Genomic DNA, 9,423 nt, shown 5'->3' with positions numbered 1-9,423 from the left:
GCATGTCAGTGGCCACTTCTTGAGCAACAAAGCTTCTTAGTGCGGCTAGCTCATGGTAGTTGTTGAGGATATTAATCACATATAGAAAAAATGAATAAAAATCCATTGGTTTACATGAGATTTGGGTACCACCACTTATCAGCTTAAGCTTTTAAGTGAATATGGGCCCAAACCTTGTATAAACTCAATGAAAATTTAATATGGTATCAAAATAAGTTACGCTTCTGCATGCCCACGTGGACTCACATTACGCCAACCCAATATCGAGAGCAGCCAAAAGAGCGCCTCATGTTAGTTCCCCCTTGCCCGAGCATGGAAAATGAGCCTGGCTGGAGGTCAATTGTTAAGGGTGGGTGTTCAAGGCCACATGACAACGTATAGGCAGAAATAGACCACACGTTACACGTGAGGGTGAGTGTTGAGGATATTAATCCCACATAGAAAAGATGAATAAAAATCCATTGGTTTACATGACATTTGGGTATCACCACTTATTAGCTTGAACTTTTTAAGTGGATATGGATCCGAACCCGTATAAACCCAATGAAAATTTAATGTCGGCAAAGAAGAGTAGCGGCAGCTCACGCCTCAGGTGGTGCGGAGAGCAGGAGATGAAGTGCCTCAAGCCTAGGGAGCAACAGCGGTAGTCGGCCTGAGAAATGATTGCGGTGGCTGAACGACTCTGGAGTAATGGGCGTCAATGGGGAGCTCAAGGGAGAGATGAATGAGGCAGAGATAAAGAAAGCTAATTCTAGGGTTCTCCCTTTTATCTTTTTCCTTTTCTTTTATTTGAGATATAATATATATATACTTATACCATATAACCTAACGTTTGAAGGAATTTTTAGTTTTAACCAAAACTTAATTTTTTACCTGACATATCTCAATATTAACATGTTAATTTCACATCTTGTTTCGATACTAACTTTCCGTCCAAAATTGACGGAATTGCACACGCGGCACGTTAATTTTGTAATGTTGTACAACGTTACAAAATTAACGTGCCGCGTGTGCAATTCCGTCAATTTTGGACGGAAAGTTAACGTCGAGCTAGATGTGAAACCAACACATCAACGTTGGGATATCCCGTTACAAAATTAACGTACCACGTGTGCAATTCCGTCAATTTTGGACATAAAGTTAATGTCGGGATAGATGAGAAACCAACACATCAACGTTGGGATACCTCCGGTAAAAAATTAAGTTTAGGCTAGAACTAAGAATTCCTTCAAACGTTAGGTTATATGGCGTAATTAATCATATATATATGTGTGTGTAGTATATATATAAGCAGCAAGTTCCAGATTCCGGTTCTAGTTCTGGTTTCGATTCTGCGTATTATGTCTATTGGAACCGGAATCGGAACTGGATTTCACCGGTTCTTAGTTTTCATATCCGAACCCTATTATATTTTCAATATGAGCTATCTGAACCCTATCTTAATGGATAGGTTTCATCCGATTTCGGGTATACTTTGTATCCGTGCACGCCCGTAAATAGAACTGGACAAAGCTGAAATTTTTTGTTTTATTAATTTGGTAGCTGCCATAACAATCTTTTCCATCTCTTCCAAAACAATCCTCCTCTCAAATTCAAGACCAAAATGGCTCTCCCTCTCTCTCTTAATTCTTCGAAATTCAAGCTCAGTTTTTTTTTTTCGTAATGAATCTTGAGAATTCACCCATAACATGAAAAAAAATTTCTCGTGAATTTTGAGGATTCATTCATAACAAGAAAAGATTATAAGACATAAGTCCATGACAAAAAGCTCAAGAAATTAAAAATTACAACATCAGAAATTCAAACTGAGTTGATCTTTGCTTACTATATAAAATTAACATATTAACTTAATAATATAAGAAATAATCTCTTTTGATTCATAACATTTAGATGTGTTTATACCCATTTTCCACACCTTGTAAGAATTGTGGGGTTGAGACATGTGGCCACTTAATTTCGTTAATTTGGGGTTGTATTTTTTCGAGCCCGGTCTGATGAAGATGAAGCCCGCGTCTAACTAATTGAATATGGATTACATTTAAATGGAGCCAGGTTCAAGAAGAGGATTGAAAAGAGCTCATGTCGGAAGATTGTCCAAGTCTTGGACGTGCAGCCTTGTTGAGAGAAGGTGGAGGAAATTCAAAATGGCAGTGTACTTGTTCAGCAAGTATTTACTTATGCGATATTTTCTCAATTTTAAAAATCGATTATCTTCTCAGGTGTTTCTAGAAGATTATGTCTTGGCGATTCTATGATATTTAGATAGCTATTTCCTTTTAAATAATATTTCGATATCGTATTTTATAGGCATATCCGATTTAGGTCGATTTCTAGAGGATTCTATTGTTACGCCTATATATACCAAGTTCGGAATTCATTATAATTCTCGTCGGCACAACTATTAATCCCACTACATTTTTCCATCTTTTTTTTCTTTGCACTTTGCTTTCTCGCACTTTCTTTTATCGTAATTTACTCTTCATGCACTAGGAGTAGTTCGATCCTTCGACCGCTTTTCACAAAGTCGCCCAAGTTGGCTTTAGCAAGTCGATTCTCTTGAAACTTTTTCCATCTCTGGAGCCTTGGACGTTCAAGGCAGGGACTTCAATCCCTTTAGGCAACGCTTGCCGAACCTTCAGTGGGATTTAGGGGTTCAATTGGTCAAGTGTCCAAGCGAATTAAATCAGATCGTAACTCAATATCTTTGAGTTGTCTTTGACCGAGATTAGTGGCTGGCCTTTTTATTTCGAACTTGTCCCATGGATACTAGGTGGAGAACTCAAAACTACTAATGTTGTGTTTGGTTTTTAAAAAAATTTCAACTCTACTCAACTCACCTTTATTTATCTTCAATTCAACAATACAATCATTAATTTTTTTTCATTTTTTTAAAAAAATTTAATCATTCAATTTAATTTTTAATATTAAATTCTCTTAACTTTTTTTTTCACAATTCAGCAATACAATTATTACTTAATTATTACTTTCTCTCAATTATTCATTACTTTTTCATATTTTTTCTCATAATTCAACAATACAATCATTACGAATTATTTAAAACCAAAACTCAACTCAATTCAATTCAAAAACCAAACACATTAAATTTTCGAGTCAATGGGTCATTTGAGGCGCATTTCGACTTTGTTTGTTAGAAACTCAGCCGCCATTCAGTCTCGCGAACTTTCAAGGCCGTGGCACAATGCTTTGTATCGGTGGAGCCGATTAATGACATGTCAAATTACTTGAGACCGCTTCCTGACACGCCTGAAATTTCCACATGTTAATAATTAGGTGTTTAGATTATTCTTTTTTGCGTGAACATCTTTTTGACACACCCAATGGGACCCACCTTCCACCGAAGCAGTCTTAAATTTGCAAAGATGTTAACTCGTAGTAAGTCTCAAGCAACTTTATTAGTTGCGCAAGAAGAAGAAGAGAAGCGTTTACGCGATATCAGAAAAAAAAAAAAAAAAAACTCTCAAGACGGCGTCGATAACCCAATGCCATCTAAAGAGATTATGCCCGAGTGGGCATTTAAGTTTATGAAGCAGATGAAAGATGAAAATAGAGATTAGTTCCAGCGCGTTGATGAGAAGAGAGATGCTTTGAGTGTGCGACAAAGCCAAGGAATTACTCGGGAAAGGCTCATTGAAGAGCATATTAGCAAAGATTTGAATTTGGCAAAGGCCAAGACTTTCGAGGCATCCACTTCTTCCAATCAAGGGATTTCGAATTCTGCCGGTTGCTTGAGCATACCATGGTGTCCTCCAGGATGCTTCCGAGCTTTTGTGCCATATAAAATCTTCAATTCGGCAAGTAATATGCCAATGTTACCGATTCATAACTTAGTCGAAACACAAGTTCCGACTACATCAGTGTTTCCTTCAATATGGCAAGCGTCAAACCAGCCAACGGCGCCAACGTGTCGTTAATGCAGCAACAGTACGGGGAAGCACAGGTTCAACAATCACCTTACGAGAATTCGCATAAGACCCAACCGAATTCGCATGAGACTTAGCTGAATTCGCATCAGACTCAGTCGGTTGTCCAAACTCATCCGGCCCAACCTTATGTGCAGCAAACTATGCCATATGCTGCAGCCCATCAAATTGTTTAACCTTCAATGCGCAAGCTCAACAGCAACTAGCGAAATTACCTCCAGCGCCAGGGCCACAATTGCCCGCAGCACCCCCTGCTCATCTTACCTTACGGGCAGGCTAATCATAATCAACAAATTTCCTCAATCTTGTCATCACCACCGTCACCGATGAAGGTAGAAGTCGATCATAATGGTAAGAAAGTCTCATCTCAGTCACCACACGAGGAAAATTTAATGGAAGAAAGGATGGCCGATCATGGATCGTTCTTGTAAGACGAGGTCATTTGGCAGCGTCCGGTTTTGCCGCAAGCGAGGGCAGTAAAGAAAGGCCCATGAAAGTCGACACCAATCCTTTACCGCCCACGGAGCCTGTCCTTACCGGTGCCGCTGACTTGAGATTGATTCTTTCGAAGCCGGAAAAGGTACATGCAGCTTGCTCGAATGTAGAACTTCAAGAGGAAATTTGCAACCGACCTTTCCGAGGCTGTCCTAGGGTAGCAAAGCACATCAAACCAATCAGCCACAATTGTTAGAAAAATGGCTCCCGAAATCGACGCCACAAAGTAACGACACGAGTAGAAGTTGAGCAGATGAAAAGTCGTTTGGAGCCAAAAAAGACTCGAGGAGCTGCAACATTTGGGGGGTCATGCATAAGTTTGATCCTGAACCAGCATGTAGAGCTCGGGGGGTCCAGTGTAGACCTGAGATCATGCTTCAAAAGTCGAGGTATGATGGCTACAATGTCCAAGGCTCAAGATACAAGAATTCTAAAGCTCGGGTTGAGTGTAAGTTTGAGCCTACATTCCTAGATTCAAGATACAAGAACTCCAATGCTCAAGGAGCCGTGCACATGTTTGATTTCGGGTCTTCGAGTAGAGCTCGGGGGGTCGAGTACAAAACTGAACACTTGCTCCGAGAGTCAAGAAATGGGAGCTCTAAGATTTGGCGGGTCAAGCATAAATATGACCATATGCACAGAGGGGTGAAAGACATGAAGCACAACACCGTTTTGCATGGATCTTCAAGTAGAGGTGATGGAGTTGACTCCAAATTTAAGCTCACATACAAAGAAATGATCCATGGGAGTAATAGGCCTCGGAGGGTTGACTCTCCATGCTAGGCCGCATCTCAAAAACACGTACGCTCAGCCGAGAGACCTGGAAGATTTCACACAATTATTCAGCGTGTCCCGCCCATGGAACGGTTGGTGGTTCCTCCCATAGGCGTTCCTAAATATGAATGGTGAAGGCTACAACATCCTAAGAGGCCCGAGCCATTGACTCGAATACAACGTCATGAACAACGGCGAAGTCAAGCGGAGAGGATTGCGGCCGGTCGAGAAGGCCACCCCGTGAAAGATGAAGTTCGAAACAAGATGCTTCCCATGAGGAGACTGGAGACGGTTTTACATGGATTGACAACCACGAGAAGAAGCCTCTGTGGGTCAATGGAATGAAGCCATCGTGAAAGGAAATGTGACACAGCGTACACGCAAACAACCTGTCACAAACCCGTTGATTCCGCAGAATACCGAAACTACGACCTTCAATCTCTATTGATTCTTCGAATTCCTAAGAAATTGGCATCCAACTCGAATCAAATTCTGAGAATGGGCAAAGAGTATGGTAGCTCCAAACTTTATTGAATGAACAAAAAGACAATTGTCTTTAACCATAGGGTTTACAACTTTAAATATATATAAAAAAAACGAAAAGATAACGAAGGAAATAAAATATTCCTAAAAATTATAAAAACGCTCAAATAACATAAAATTGCATATTTGATGTTCTAAACGATGTAATTCGGCCTAAATATCGTCTTTTCACGGCCAAAGGCGGTGAGTTGTGCTCTAGAGGCCGTTTTCCCTTGAGACAGGGTTGTCAGAACATGTTTTTCTTGAGGTACCGATTTGTCACATCTTCTACCATATCATTCTCCCATGGGTGGAGAGAATTCGTTCTCAAATAATCATCGTCCGAGCTATCACCTTGATCTTCAAGAATAGAGAGATTAATACGCTTTTGCTACTTTCTCACTTGTCACTTGAATGTTTTATTCTTTTTGCGAAATCTTTCTCTTAATTCTTTGTACATAAAATTCCACACACCTCTTAGCCAACACTTTCATTGAATCTTTGCTTTCTTGATCGAGTCGCATGCACTTCGACCAACTTTGGCAACTGAATAATCTTCGAAATCGGCACCGTAAGCATCCATGCATATTTCTTTACATTGAAAAATTTTTCATCTAAATATCCTCAATATGAGCACGATAATGAAAAATTTTATCACATCTAATATCCTTTAATACGGATTTGTTGACAACGAACGTTGGTTTTCCTTGATTATCAAATACAAATTCTGTAACTTCTTCTTAATCTTTATCTGGGTATATATCGAAAATTGGATTGGTTTCATCACATGATATGTCTTCGATCCTCCAATACAATTTGTCCTCCTTCGCAGCACGACGTTGATTAGCCGTCCTTCGGGGCGGCATCGCTAATCCAAGAGCGAACTTGGCTCTGATACCAACTGACGCAGCGAAACTACCATTTTTAGCCCTAGAGCTTACAACGCTTAAATAGAAAAAAACGAAATTATAACGATGGAAATAAAATATTCTCTAAAATAAACTATTCCTAAAAATTACAAAAACGCCCAAATAATATAAAATTGCATGTTTGAGGCCCTAAACGATGGAATTCGGCCTAAATCTCGTCTTTTCACGGCCAGAGGCGATGAGTTGTGCTCTAGAGGCCATTTTCCCTCGAAAAGGAGTCGTCAGAGACTCAGAACCTATTTTTCTCGATGTACCGATTTGCCACATCTTCTGCCACATCAAAATGATGAACTAATTCTTGGTAAATCGAAGTTCGATGACCGCGACATCGAGAACTTGGTACAATTCAAAACGTTACTCCCGGCTTCATTCATGGCTAGGGAGTCTATACCTCAAGTTGAAAAAATTCAACAAGCTGGAGTTATCCATGCTCCTGAGTCCCCTGAAGTAGACGAGTTCTCGACCAAGGACGTTCAAGTGGCTGAGAAAATAAAGAAGTTGCATGGGCAATCCTTTATTTTTGAATGAATTCTCGAGGTAACGTCTCAACATATTCGTCATTTATATATATATTCGTTCACATGTGTTGGATTTCTGGTTCCAAAGTTATGGTCGATAATGGATTTGCGGTTGACATCATGCGGACGAGTACCATGTCACGGCTTAACATGGTAATATTGTAATGTACTGATAGAAGAGATGGAAAAACTTCGTCGAGATATGGAGCGGAGATGGCGGCCGAGCCACGGCCTGAATCAAAGGAATTTTAATTCCTAAAGCTGAATCACAGCTTGGCTGAACTACGGCTTGAAACGTTAACATAATATGGTTGCAACTGATTTTAAAGCCTTGACCAAGACGAAAAATTCAGCTATTATTGCACTTGGGGATAGCGGCAATGTAAGAGACCGTGATCAAGATCAATATTTTTTTATTATTTTCGTTCTTGGGGGGTTTGTTTTGAGGCTGTCCGTCACAAAGAATCATGTTCGGCCACATTTTCCAGATTCATGCAATCTCGCGAGAAAATTCATTTCTTGCTCTAGGAAGCTCGGATCGAGATGATTCAAGATACTATGGAAATATAACAGCAAGATCTACAACTTTCATGTTTTGAGCTCAGCCTAATTAAGATCAGAAGATGCTCAAAATTGAGGAAGAACTGAAGCTGAAATAGAGAATACAGAATTGCAAGGGTTGGTGCCAATGCCTTAGTTCACTATTAAATCATGCACAACGGCAATTCTTGCCGAGAGGTATACGGTACTTTCCTTCAAGTGTCCATCATATTGCTATGATCATGAGATCGTCCGGCAAAAAATTCATATATTTACATGTCAAGTCGGGCTCAATTCGATTTCGTGCGACTAGACATGTGGGGTATTATTTACACCAATTTTCCACACATTGTGAGAATTGTGGGGTTGAGACACGTGACCGATTAATTTTGGTTAATTTGGGATTGTATTTCTTCGAGCCTGGTTTGATAAAGAGGAAGCCCGTGTCTAGCTAATTGGATATTCAACAAATTAATAACAACATTATCGAAAATGACATATATGCAATATATTCTGAATAATTGATGTGAGAAACGTACTTCATTTCACTGGTTGCTCCGCTTAAGAAGCAGTATAACTTGTAAAATTTGTATTTTTTATTATAATATCAGTAGTTAACTGATTCACAAATATCAATTTCAAATAATGGCAACACATACACATAGGATAATACAACTTTGCCCCGACAATATCAAAATATACAATAGTACTTTTTTTGTTTCACAACTACTGTATACTCAAACTATTACTACCCGTTTGATTTCGCAATCTGATTTCAAGATTTTAACTCTAACTTTAGTTCTACTCACTACACAACAAAAATCAACAACACAATTATTACTTGTTCATTTTTCTTCAATTTTTTAACCATTCAATTCAATTTTTAATAATAAATTCTCTCAACTATTCATTACTTTTTCCATAATTCAATAATACAATCATTACTTTTTTTTACTTTTTCACACTTTTTCTCATAATTCACAATCATTACAAATAAATTAAAATAAAAAATCAACTGTAAAATCAAACGCACAATTAGATTGTTGGACTTGACCTTCAATAATCGTACTACGTCACATCAAAATAACATAAAATAAAAACGTATAAACTACAGCAATAACAACAATGCAATCTACCACCGCCAAATGCTATTCCGTACATAAGCATTTGATGGATAAACCAACACCTAAGAAGTCCACAATTAACAAAATGATGAGATCAAATTCTAAAAACCCGTTTGATTTTACAATTTGATTTTAAAATTTTAACTCTAACTTTAACTCTACTCACTACACAATAAAAATCAATAATACAATTATTACTTTTTCATTTTTTTTTCAAATTTTTTAACAATTCAATTCAATTTTTAATAATAAATCCTCTCAACTATTTATTACTTTTTCCATAATTCAACAATACAATCATAACTTTTTTTAACTATTTATTACTTTTTTACACTTTTTTTTCTCATAATTCAACATCACAATTATTACAAATCAATTAAAATCAAAACTCAACTCTAAAACCAAACACACTAATATTCTTTCTAGAAACAAAGGTCTACAATTAAGAAAATCAATAGAGCAAACTATATGCTCATATAATAGAAACAGAGGGATCCATCTCCTATATATATATACACACACACATTCCTTTTTGCTCCATAAGTTAGTGACTTTTCGTTTGCATGGGTTGAAAATTTTT

Source organism: Punica granatum, chromosome 5, assembly GCF_007655135.1.
Source record: "Punica granatum isolate Tunisia-2019 chromosome 5, ASM765513v2, whole genome shotgun sequence".
Lineage (NCBI taxonomy): Eukaryota > Viridiplantae > Streptophyta > Magnoliopsida > Myrtales > Lythraceae > Punica > Punica granatum.
The sequence above is the reverse complement of the archived record's forward strand: the minus strand, read 5'-3'. Positions refer to the sequence as shown.